General features: G+C 38.9%; 1 long non-coding RNA gene across 1 annotated transcript; it reads left to right on the top strand.

Moving 5' to 3' along the window:
• The first annotated feature begins 51 nt into the window (after window positions 1-51).
• On the top strand, window positions 52-8,769 carry LOC109368631. The gene is made up of 3 exons (XR_002116865.2): window positions 52-336; window positions 5,857-5,890; window positions 7,779-8,769. It is a non-coding gene; the product is annotated as an uncharacterized LOC109368631 (long non-coding RNA).
• The last annotated feature ends 3,272 nt before the right edge of the window (window positions 8,770-12,041 follow it).

Raw genomic sequence — 12,041 nt, 5'->3', positions numbered from 1 at the left:
GCCCCGAGCCACCTGCTGCGGGCAGCGCCCAGCTGCCCCGCCTCCCGCCGCCATAGCGCCCCTCGCGCGGCCCCGCCCAGTGCGTTACCTCAGGGCAGAGGTCTCCCATTGCTTCTTCCTTAGCTTTCCCCGCCTGCTGGGAAACGGCCGCCCCTTGTGCGGTGTTCCGCAGCAGACGGTGTCCTCCCTGAGAAAGCGCAGTGGAGCGGGTGCTGCCCCTAACCGGAGCCTCCGTCCTCTGCTATGAACTGCTCCCCTCGTCACTCCCTCCTGCTGTTGTTGCTGCAACACGTTTTCTCCTTAAACGAAAGGCAGTCAGTCAGTCAGAGCCGTCAGGTGAGAGAGGCACCTGAATTCCACAGAGCCGCTCCCATGTATGCCAGGGGATGTTGGCAAAGTGTGAGACGCTCCTGTACTTCTCTTCACTCCTAAAACGGAGCTGCGCAATGTTTGCACGCCTCTAAAAATCCCAGAAACACTTTAAAGGCAAAAATATAGATTAGCAGTCTACTGCAGTTACAGAAAGGGGAGTAGGGGTAACCTTGAAGATTAATGGCGTTGTGCAATTGAAATCACAGACCATACAACTATTAAAAATGGTAAAGTTAGACTGGTGAGAAAACAACACAGAAAGAAAAGGAAGAAAAGACACCATTTAATTACTATCAGTGGATGCATCCATGGGTAGGGTCGAGCGATTTGAGCTGATCTGAGCATAGCATTGGGATGTGCTAACAGCAGGTGGCATGCACTGTCTGCAGGGACAGCAAAACAGCGTGTTATTCAGACACAGATAGCCTGCTTTATCTAGTCACGTTTGAAAGCCAATAGCTACAGCCCTCATCCTCTTCAAATTACTTTTTTTTTTTAATTCTCTTAAAGGCAAAGTCTAAAAGCTCAAGTTCCTTCACCGTGGTTTATTATAGTATTTGATCAATAACATTTACCTCAGTTCTATTCTATTTTCTAGGAGCAGTTTCCAGGTTTATTTGCAGTGCTTTGTGTTCAATTAGGCCATGTCCTGAGAGGGCTCAGATATGTAAGGAAAACCCAAGATGAGCAAAGGCACATTGCAACTAGGGGTGCTTTCAGCAAGAACTGCTACCCCAGTTCCAGCTGTAAAACTTTTGAAAATGTGACGTTGCCTGATTTTAATTTCTTCTGGATAACATGATACCATGTTCTGGGTAACAGACTTCTGAAATGCTTATTGGCATAAGCTTCCTAAGCATAGGCTGTAGATGATTTTGTTTTTTTCCTGTAGTCCCATGTTTTGGTGTACAGTCAGGATCCAGAAGTGTTGTATGCATGTATACAAGCATTCTCTTTTGTCTATTAAATGTCAGTTGTATTGACATTCTGGCATAGTTTTAAGAAGAATTTTGATAAAGACAGCCAGTTTTACAGCTGGAACAAAAAAAGGTTTTCACTCCATATCCTGTGATACTTTTACAAGTACAGTTGTATTCAGCCCACTGGCTTTATTAACTCCTAGTTTACATAAGAGCACTGTGTCCTTGTGAACTATACATGTAATCTTCCTTAGACATCACTTCTCACTTTGTCATTTTTTATATTACTACATCACAGTGTCCCCAGAAAATCTTAAAAAACAATGTGGAGATTCATATTCATAGTCATAAGGAAGATGAAGGATAGGATCATAGAGAACAGAAAGGGAGAAGCAAGAATGAGGCACCTGAAATTTCAAGACTGAGTGAGTTAAGAGAAGCCCTGCAGTACTTCCATCTCTTTTGCCTTTCACCATTCACTGTGGTCACTCAGTCCAAAAGGCAATTTAACATGCTGGTATTTTGGGTTCAGTACGCCTGAAAGTCAAGCCTGTTCTGTTTTAAAAGAGCCAGTGATATTATGCTCTGAAGCCCCGGTGAAAAACCAGCATTTTTGTGCTTGGAATACAGTTTGACACTGCCTTGCAGTACAGTTGGAATGTATTACTAAATAATTTGATAAATATCTCTGAATATTTTTACAGCTGTAGATAGAGTCACAAAGGCTTGCTAAATATTTTCCTGAGTTGACTCAAGGTCACAACCCCTCGTCTTATGATACCTAATTTTCTTTGTTTCGGATTAAATTTAAACTGAGAGAAAATAGAAAAGCCCTCATATCTTTTTTTTTTTTTCTTTCATAAATGTTATTACTTTTTCCCAGTACGTCTTGCCCCTTTTACATTCTCAGACAACAATAACTTATTCAAAAACAACAGTAATCACAACAGTAACAAATTACGTAAGCTCTAGATTTGCTCACAAGGAGTTGCAGAAGTCACTAAGGGTGAGGAATATTAATATTTTCTAACCAAATAACATCCAAACATAGTCACACAAAGTGATTAAAAAATTAAAAAGGATTAGTATAATTTTCCAAATCTACAACAATCAGCAACAGTGTATTTTTTCGTTACATTTTTAATTACATTTTCTTATTATAATTCAAGCTGTGTATGACAGAGACAAGCAAATAATTTTGCTAGAAAACTGGGAGAAAAAAGCTCAGTAGCAAAAGCCATACTGAGAAGAGAATGGTAAAATGTGTTGAAATGTAAACTTTGAAATAGAAAGCAATTTCTTTCAAGAAGCAACAAGGAAAGGTGTGTACTGTTGCTGCAAGTGAGAAACTCAGGGATAGGCAGAACACATTTTAAATTAAATAACTGTAGAAGCTTACCACTTGATTCAACCTCAGATTAATCTCCCACATTATACTAAATCCATATGTTTATCCAAGTGTACAAAAAAAATATTCATTCTGTGATTTATTTTGGGCTTTATTGCTACCTCTGTGAATACCAATTAAAGTGAAGTAATCAGGATAAACAGTGCAGCTGGTTGGTTTTGGCTAAAGGAGGCACTGAGTCTGATTTTTGAGCTGTTCAATAAGTTTTGATAGAGTAAATTCTACAATATATACGCCAGATCCTCATGGTTGAAAAGAAAACAACAAAACTCACAATGATAATTTATTGAGCTTATTGAAAAGCATCTTTAACAGATCAACAAATTCATATCTTAATTTACTTCATAACAGAAAACCTGCATGCCCTTGTTGATTGAGATAAAATTCCTTCTACATGCACAATTGAGCTTCTAGTTACTCCCTGATAGTTGCTCGCTCTTTTCTAATGCAGAGCTAGCTGGATCTTACTAGTTTGTCATCTCTGAAAGCAGAATAGTTTGTAAAATGCTTTGAAGAAGGAAGATACTATCAAAAATTCAGAGTATGTTTTCAAAAGCCAGCGTCAGTTCACTTTGAGTTTAACTATGATTGAATATAGAGATGAATTTTCTAAGTAAACCTTGAGTTTTTTTGAGTTTTCACTTCCAGCACTGTATATGCACAAAACTTGCATTGTGACATAATCTTTAAAATAACTCAGGATGTAACTGCAACAGCACATTAGAGTTTACTTTTAAAATTACTAAGTGATGAGTGACAGATACCAACAGAGTTCTCCCTACAGTCGATTTTTACTTTACAGAGCATAGCTTCATGTAAGTTCTGCATTACCTTGCACGTAGCTCTCTCACACTGTCTGACTCCCAGTCAGTTCTTCCATGGGCAGAATTTACTGATGTTTCTCCAGTAACACCATGTTGTAATGAAGTGTTTTGCTATAATGTATCCTATCATTCTAATTAGTATCCTATCATTCTAATGAGAATTGCAGATCCAGGCCGAGGGTTCAGGGATGTTTGGGTTCTCTCTCATTCTTTTCTTTGAGAACCTGGGCTTTCATGCAGGAGCCTATAGATACTGTAACACTAAAGCAAGACATATGAGGAAGATTATAACGGCAATGTCTTCAGGTCTCTGCTTTAGCCATTTGAGAAATAGGTAATTAACAAATTATATACCTTGAAAAGGTATAATGTGAAGGTCCTAGTTTCTACAGAAAAATCAAAAAGCTACTAGGCAACTTTTGAGATTTAAAATTTCACTTGAATGTAACAGAGAAAGAAATTTCTGTAAGAAACATTTTTTATTTATTTATTTTTTTGCTGGTTCCAAGTCTCCAATGAGGCACAAAAGGCTTCATAATCTAAACATATTCCACCTTTCTGTGGCAATGAGGCACAGACTCAGATGTAAACGATCCAAATCATTTATCCCCCAGGTGCTCACATAACTTATATACATTCACAAGTTTCCTTTTTTTGGCTTTCCCATCTTCCCTTACCACTTTCCCATCATTCTTTACATGTCAACAAAGTATTCCACCCCTTAACACCCCTTAACCGTGCATACAGGTGCTCATCCAGTCAGAGCCATAGGCTGTTCCTTTTGCTTTTCTCTTCTTCTAGAGATGTCCTTGATTCTCAGCCTTGCTTTCTCATGCTGTTTATCTTGCTTCATAGCTGCTGCTCTGAATAGTCTTTCTTGTATTCCCATACCTTTCTTTCACTAAATTTACTAGATTTATTCTGGAAGTTATGAACTCCAATATTCAGTCATATTGCAACATGACTCACTCCAGAATTCCCCATTCCTATTTTTAGTAAGAAACAATATAATTAGAATTAGTTTTCCTCTGTTAATGCAGTCGTGATTAGTTCATTTGTGGTTAAAGGCTAGCTTTCTAATACATGTCAGTCTTCTCCTGCTACTTCCCTTATGATGAATCTTGGAAGTAGAAAAGAAAAACATAATAAAAGAATATCAAAGCCAATTTACCTATGCAATATGTTCCAGGCTGAAAATCTTCCTTGTGAGACAATCCAGAAAGGTTCACCTGGGTAATTATACTCTGTTGTTTTGTTGTTTTGTTTCTTCTTCTTTTTTTTTTCTTTTCTTTTTTTTTTTTTCCTTTGTAAATGTGTGTGAAGATAAGAGAGTTAAAAGGTTTGAGTAACAGGAATTTTCTAGGATTTCAAGCTTGTTCAGACTCATTGTTCATTTTCATTCAGTATCTTCTCATCTGCTAGTTAGAGCAAATACTTGCACTGCACTCCACAATATGCTTGAGCAAGAAGAAATCCTGTACAATGAGACCCTATAAGTAATACACTCAAATTTAAGACTTGATTTGGCATCTTGAAATGAACCAACATTATGACTAATGCTTTTCTTGAGTCTCAGTACAAAAATCTATTGCCTTATATGTTTCATTCTTTAACTTCTCGGCAAACTAAAAAGCTGTTAAAAAATTATCTAACAAAAGACCTGCAGAAATAAAAAAGAAAATATTCACTATCTGCATAAGTGTTCATACACCGCAGATATTCATCTGATTAACATTTATAGTGAATAGTTCTAAATACAGGCATCCAAGAACTATTTCCTGGAAAGGCATTGGAGTATGTTGTAGTAATACACAGCTGTTAACAATCAGAGAAAAATCGAATTCAGTCTGCAGCCATCCTTTGTGGTTATGTTCTTACATAGCACAGGTTACAGAAATTAGTATTTGGGCAAAGAATTCTATCCAATAATATGATAATATGAAATTAATATACATAGAATTTGTTGGCCAGAGGTACTCCTGTAAGTTCTAGAATATGTCACCAGCTCTCAAATACAATTAAAGAAAGGAAAGAACAATAAACTATTCTGATGACACAAATTTAACTGCCCTGTATTAATGCTTGCAACTTGGTCAAATAACTTCCTCCAGCAATTTTAATTGGATACCTCCTGTCCATGTGTTTGATCTGTTCCATGATTTTATACAGAAACACAGTGATTAGATTTAGAAAGAATCTGTTGGGTTTATAAGTTCAAGTCAGTATTTTAGCTGTATTGTTAAATAGTCAGAAACTGAGTTGCATTGGTGGGGATAGAAGTCGGTACCTAAAATTTGAGACACTTGTGACAGATGGTGATTTCTTCTTGTAGGTTTCACAGATAACCAGGGGACTGCAGAGGAATGGTAAGATTCAGGAATCCTGGGTTCTTGTTCAGGATTTATAAAGAAGTGTTTTATATTCTGTATTGCTGATTTTGTCCATGCAACATCACCTCTGTTCTGCTCCTGCTAACCTCTTGTTGTCTTGTCTATATGCCATCTTGAACTTTGTTTCTAGTTTCTTCCACATTCCTCACTCTCCCTAGTTAATTTCTAATTTCTTTACCCAGACAGCTGTTCTCTAATTTTTAGGGGTAGCCATTGATTGATAATATATTCAATACAGTTTTATTACCAGGTCACATTTAATTTCCTCTTTCTTTATCCCTCAGGACTTAAACTATTCTTTTCTCTCAGCACAACGAGGTTCCATTCTTTGTCCCTTTTCTGGCTTCCTGTGTCCTAAAAACCCCTTTTCCTTGAGCATCTTGACCCCCTGTCAGATTTGTTGTTGCCAAACCAGGCTTACCACTGACCATGGAGTCACAGAGTCCCTCCTGTTTTATATATGGACAACTTCATCCGTCTATTACCCCTTTTTCTCCTCTGCCTTCACTCTAGTTCATGTTTTTTTCCCATTTAAGTGGTCTCGAACTATACATTTCTATTGCCCTTTCTTCCTGTTGCCTAATTCTAGTCTGTTTGCTCAGTAAATCCTGTTCAGAGCCACTTCCTGCTCTTTCCTTTGGCATTACCTACAACTCCACCATATTGCTCCCCTCTCTTTCTTCCTCTCCCATTATCTCTTCTCTTTCTGAGACATTTAAACAAAATGTTTCCCTACCTCCTTTGCAGTCACTTAGCTATGGAGGGAAACAAGACCACTGTCTGAAAATCCCATCAAGTGAAATCTTCAGCTGCCTTTGGGCAGTCATTACAGGCAGGGCATCCTCCAGGTTGTAAGACTGAGACAAGGCATGTTTGATTGTTCTGGAGATGATGGCCCCCTCCACAGAGAATTAGTGCCTGATTTAGTGATTAGCACCCCTGCTCATGTCATGGCAGTAGTGTTAAAAACTACATAAGTCACTCTGAAAGTAATGCTTCCTATTTATTTCCTATTTATTACACGGATAACAATAACACTATTTCATAGAGCAAATTCTCAGCTACAAAACACTATTCTTCAACGTAATCACCACCCTTAGCTATGCATTTTTACTAGTGATGAACAAGAGCCTGTGTGCTGAACTTGTCAAAACCTGCACCAGTGGAGGTGACCCACTGTTGCTGTTGCCACTGCTGAAATGCACCACCCACCACCTCACTGTGCTAACATTCACTGTTTGGTTTCCATAAACATTCAGAAAGCATCAGTGAATGTCAGTGGATGCCATTTTTTTTCTGCGTGGAGTAATTCATTGACACACCTTTGCTTTGTATACATTTCCATGTCAGATGCCATTTTGTCAGCCTACCCCTCTGCTGCCATCTGTCACACAATAACAAAACATAGTGGAATATTGACAGGAAAGTTCAACCTCTGTTGCTGTACTGCAGACATCTGCATTTGATGTAATGGGCCAATATAATAAAATTGGAGGCATCATTTACAGAGCAGCCCTCATCCAATAAAGAAGGCATCCTCTGAAGTATTATATCACATGGTAAGTTACTCTTCTCTAACTACCATGTGACAGATGACTCATCTCCAGGACATTATGCCAAGCTATGCATAAAATGTCACAGAAATCATAAAATTTTGCACAGAGTTCATTTCTAAATGGAGCTATTATTGCTCGAGTTTGCAGTTATGATTCCTAGGAACCATTAAAATACATAAAATACATAAAAAATAAGCCTATTGAGAGTTAAAGTACTTGTGTACATACTTTTGCCCTTGTTTGCATTGTGCAACATTTAAGAGCTCCTCTCTTGTAAAAACAAGACCTCACTGTGCTATCTCTTCCAGAAACAGAGAGCAAATCTGGCCCAAAGTTCATCTGGGTAAAGCAGCCAAACGCTTCATCATATGGCACCAGAGAAACTTTGCTATACAACTGAGGAAAGCTCCAGATCCCACACGTGGAAAAGGCTGATTTTTGCAAACAGTTGTACATGTATTATCTTGTTATTAGTATGGATATAGTGTATCACAAAAATCGTAAATGGATTGCAGGATTCCCTTTATATTAATCAAGATACTTCTCCTGAGGAATAAAAATATATTAGTATCATGCATTTTGTTACTTCTAGCTCATATAGTCCCTTTCTATTTCCCCACTGTATTTGAAACCTTGGAGCAGTGCATATGCCTGGCACGTTCCCAGTTTTATGCACCATTTTTGCCGAAATGGAATATTTAAGTCATTACTTCCAAAGCCTTATCTATACTCAGAATGAATCATCTGCAGAGGAATCTGTGTATATTGTCTCAGTTACAATGTGCCCAGGGCACTCACCCCGCAAGTCCTGGATTCACTCCCAGAAGCAGTAGGTTCTGGGAGATTTTTAGAACACCTTTTAAATTTTTGGATGACAGACAACTAAATTAAGTTTTTAAGTAGAGATGCATGCACCAATCTCTCTCACGTACACCAGAAACACATGCATTTTCAGTTCATACTGCATGCTATCTCTACATCACTACTGACCATATGAAAATAGGCATCAGGTTAAATATTCCACTGTATATCTGGCAGAAGTTTCTTCACAAATAATCTGGAATTCCTATCATGTCTCTGTTCTGTGGGCTACCTTCTTATAAGCATTGATAATGAAGTTTTCCGATCACTTCCCATTAAAGAACTTCGTTTTTAGATATTTTGTGATATTCCCGATGTCTAACCACGCTGACTGACACTTTTCAAGAGGTAGAAAATACTCCAGAAAATTCACTTAAACAATTCAGCATTTTCTAAGAGCAAGGTTAGGGAAAACAATAGATTCACAGAATCATAGAATCATAGAACGGCCTGGGTTGAAAAGAATCACAATGGTTATCTAGTTTCAACCCCTCTGCTATGTACAGGGTCACCAACCACCAGACTAGGCTGCCCAGAGCCACATCCAACCTGGCCTTGAATGCCTCCACATGGTAACTTTGTTACCATGTAATAGATGGCAGTAGAGGGATAGTCCGACAAAATAGTAGATAGTTCTGCACCTCAGTGTATTGATTGCTCATCTCAATTTAGTGCAGTCCACAAACTTGCTGAGAGCATACTACATACTACCATCCAGGTTATTAGTAAATATTGAGACTTGATACTCTTGTGTTATTTATTAACTGCTAACTCTGATAAAGCTATTGAAATGAGCCCTGGATTGAGATAACTCAGTTGTAAGAAGGCCAGGTGCACTTCTCTCTCCTTGTATAGTATACAGACTTTCCAAAAATTAACAAAGAAAATACCCCAAGACTTTTCATATGCAGGAAAGAAAACCTGGAGAAAAAGAAAAATGAAGTCTTCGATCCATGCAAGCTAATGGACATTTTACCACTAATTAGAGACATATTTTATAACTTTAAAAATATCCACTTGATCATATTTAAAAACATCTGTATGGAATTCACAGAATCACAGAATCACATAGAATCACAGAATTGCCAGGATTGGAAGGGACCTCAAGGATCATGAATCTCCAGTCCCCCCTGCCACATGCAGGGCCACCAACCTCCCCATTCAATACTTGACCAGGCTGCCCAGGGCCCCATCCAACCTGGCCTTGAACACCTCCAGGGACGGGGCATCCACAACCTCTCTGGACAGCCTGTTTCAGCACCTCACCACTCTCATAGTAAAGAACTTCCCTTTGACATCCAACCTAAATCTTCCCTCCATCAACTTAAAACCATTTCCCCTTGTCCTGCTGTTATCTACCCTTTCAAAGAGTTGATTCCCCTCCTGTTTGGAGGCTCCCTTATGTTACTGAAATACTGCAATGAGGTCACCCCACAGCCTTCTTTTCTCCAGGCTGAACAAGCCCAGCTCCCTCAGCCTGTCCTCATAGGAGAGGTGCTCCAGTTCCCTGATCATCTTAGTGGCTCTTCTCTGGACCCTCTCCAACAGCTTCCTGTCTTTCTTATACTGGAGGCTCCAGACCAGGACACATTACTTCAGATGGGGCCTCACCAGAGCAGAGTAGAGAGGGACAGTCACCTCCCTGTCCCTGCTGGCCACCCCTCCCAATTCAAATATATACCCAAGATCTACTGTGTTTTGTGCACCACACAAAATGTTCTATACAGTTTGGACACATGTAACTTAAATCTTATGTATATGAACTCACCTGTCTGCACATTTCCATGTTAGCTGAGAATCTTTTACACTTCTCTAGTGAATTTTTTTAGTATCTAGGAGAGTTAGACATGGTTAGATGTTGTATATGATTTATTTGAAAGTGTTCCAAGTAAGCAATTATCATCTAAAAGTGCTGAAGAGGAAAAGTAACAAGGTGACAGTTAGAAACTTTCAAGGCAATATTTGGAATTATCAATGTTTTTGCAGACTGAGAAGTGTTATAGTGCCTTCTTCCACTCAGCATCCCCGGGTCCAAAACCAGTTCATCTGCTTGAAATGAAATATATTAGCTTCTCTTATCCTGTAGATAATATAGAAATATAAACTATCGTGATGTTAGGATATATCTATATGAACAAGTGCAATCAAGGAGCTGCAAGCTGCCATGAGGCCTCTCCTCAGCCTCCTCTGCTCTGGGCTGAACAAACCAAGGAACTTCAGCAGCTCCTCATAGGTCTTCCCCTTCACCCTTCACCATTTTTGCAGCCCTCCTTTGGACACTAACAGTTTTATGTCCTTTTTATACATTGGCACCCAAAGCAGCAGACTGTACTCAAGGTGAGTACAGCATAGAGCAGGACAATTATTACCCTTGCACATCTAGCAATGCCTTGCTTAGTGCACTGCAAGATACAGTTGGCCTTCCTGGCTGCTTGGGCACGCTGTGGACTCATATTCAACTTGATATCAACCAAGACTCCCACATCCCTTTCATTAGGCCTGCTCTCCAGCATCTCATCCACCAGTCTGTATGTGTAGCCAGGGTTGCCCCTTCTTAAGTGCAAAACCTGGCATTTAATCTTGAAAACAGCATATGATTGGTGATTGCCCAGCTCTCTAATTTGTCTAAATCTTTCTGAAAATCTTCTTCACCCTTGACAGCGTCAACAGCTCCTCCCACTTTAGTATTGTCAGCAAACTTGCTCAAAACACCTTGTAGTCCTACATCCAAGTCATTTATAAAAACATTAAAGAAAATTAATATGAAGCCCTGGGAAACCCCACTAATGACTGGCTGCCATCCTGATGTAACTCCATGTACTACAGCCCTCCCTGAGATGTAATAATAGCCAACTTCTGCTTCACCCACACCTCTGCCAAGCTTTATGCTATGGCAGATGCTACCAGCCAGAATATACTGCTTTTAAATCACTATTTTACTAAACACTCTGATTGTCTTGCACAAAACAGCAGTGCTTCACAGATGACCAGAATCATCCCCCACAGTGTGAACGTGCACTTATGACAAAAAACAAGGGCTTTTCTTGTAAGTCTACATTCACAGGATTTCAAGAATTCACAGCTCAGTTTAATATACGTGCTCAGGTGCAACTCTAAATTATTGAGCAGGTTTATTTAAATTTAAAAATACAGAGAAAACGGAAGTGAGTGATGCTATGTCTCTTGCCCACAAGGCCAGAAAAAGAGCTGTGATCTCTTCTACTTACCAGCAGAGATGGAGCCAGGGATCCTGCAAAAAACAATACTGCCTCTTGGATATGATATACATCCACACATCCATACATAGACACAATGTGAGATGCAATAGAATGGTAGAAATTTTGAAAAAGGTTTCTTCACTGGATATCTGTTCAGTGCAAGGTTGGATAAACTAAAGACTATTAATGAGTCTAGCAGACAGATTATCCAAACACCTTAAAGACCAACCTGTGTAAAAACTTAACTGTAGCTTCTTCATCCAAAACAAAGAAATTAACTCTGGACCAAATTAAGAGCAAATAGTACATCAGATATTAGAGTCCACTGAAATTAAAATATTATATTTGTTTGATTCATTAGCTCTGCATTATTTTTAATCTATAATCTATAATCACTTCAGTCCAAACAATAATAAATATTGTTTTAATAGAGGAAGACTAAGCAGAATAGGTCCATGTGGCATCTGCTGATTGAAGTACCTAGATCAAAGC

Source organism: Meleagris gallopavo, chromosome 1, assembly GCF_000146605.3.
Source record: "Meleagris gallopavo isolate NT-WF06-2002-E0010 breed Aviagen turkey brand Nicholas breeding stock chromosome 1, Turkey_5.1, whole genome shotgun sequence".
Classification (NCBI taxonomy): domain Eukaryota; kingdom Metazoa; phylum Chordata; class Aves; order Galliformes; family Phasianidae; genus Meleagris; species Meleagris gallopavo.
This window is presented reverse-complemented; position numbering and strand designations above follow the sequence as displayed.